Source organism: Gossypium hirsutum, chromosome A04, assembly GCF_007990345.1.
Source record: "Gossypium hirsutum isolate 1008001.06 chromosome A04, Gossypium_hirsutum_v2.1, whole genome shotgun sequence".
Lineage (NCBI taxonomy): Eukaryota > Viridiplantae > Streptophyta > Magnoliopsida > Malvales > Malvaceae > Gossypium > Gossypium hirsutum.
This window is the reverse complement of record NC_053427.1, coordinates 65,163,865-65,165,077: the sequence shown is the minus strand read 5'-3', so window position 1 is coordinate 65,165,077 and position 1,213 is coordinate 65,163,865. Positions and strand designations below refer to the sequence as shown.

General features: G+C 40.3%; 1 non-coding gene across 1 annotated transcript; it reads right to left on the bottom strand.

The window, feature by feature from the left end:
• Positions 1-265: 265 nt before the first annotated feature.
• On the bottom strand, positions 266-372 carry LOC121228432 (small nucleolar RNA R71). The gene has a single exon (XR_005926008.1). It is a non-coding gene; the product is annotated as a small nucleolar RNA R71 (small nucleolar RNA).
• Positions 373-1,213: the final 841 nt, after the last annotated feature.

Genomic DNA, 1,213 nt, shown 5'->3' with positions numbered 1-1,213 from the left:
AAAGGGATTGAAGCCGTGGGTCAGACAGGAGGTGGAACAAAGAGGTGTCCAAAAACTGTCGGAAGCCATGACGGTAGTTGAGTCCGTGGTGAAGCTTGGTCTAGGGAAAGACAAACTTTGGGTCTTCTAAGTCAGGTTGTTTTCCTTTTCATTGAAGAACAAAGCTAAATAATGGTTGAACTCGTTACCATGAGGATTAATTACTACTTGGGAACAAATGACTGAAAAATTCCTACTAAAATATTTTCCGCCGGCTAAAATGGCTAAATTACGTAATGATATCTCTTCTTTTGTGCAAATGGATTTAGAAACACTTTATGATGCATGGGAGAGATACAAGAATTTACTAAGAAGCTGCCCTCACCATGGGTTACCACTTTGGCTTCAAGTACAAACATTCCACAATGGTTTGAATCCTTCGACTCGGCAAATGGTTGACGCAGCTGCTGGCGGAACCATCAACAATAAAACACCGGAAGATGCCTATGAGTTTATATAGAAGATGTCATTGAATAACTATCAGTGGAAAGTTATGAGGACGAAGCCAATGAAAACAACTGGCGTTTATAACGTCGACTCAGTTGCTATGCTGTCAAATCAAGTAGAACTTCTTAATAAAAAAATTGATGGTTTACTTGGTTCTACGCAGGTACATCTAGTAATGAGGTGTGACTCAAGCGGATGAGGTGTGTATACAGAATATCAATCCTTCAATCCTACAACTAAAGAGGAACAAGTCAACTATATGGGTAATAATAACTTTAGATCTCAAAATAACCCATATAGTAATACTTATAATGCAGGTTGGAGGAACCATCCCAATTTTTCGTGGGGCGGTCAAGGAAATCAAAGATCACAACATCCTTCGGGTTTTCAGAGGTTTTCAGCAACCACCCTACCAACAAGACTAGAAGCCAAACCTTGAAGAGATGCTCTCAAAGTTTATTTCGGTGTCAGAAACTCGTTTTTAGAACACTAAGACAGCATTTAAGAATCAACAAGCATCGAACTAAGGGCTCGAAACTCAGATAGGCCAGCTTTCTAAACTAATCTCCGAACGACCACAGGGTAGCTTGCCAAGTAACACTAAACTCAACCCAAGGGAACAGGTCAGCGCAATTAATATCCAAAATGACGAAGGAGTCGTTGAGCTTGAACCAGAACTAAGGCAAGAAACAGTGGTAAGCAAAGGGAGAGATAAGGTAGATCAAAA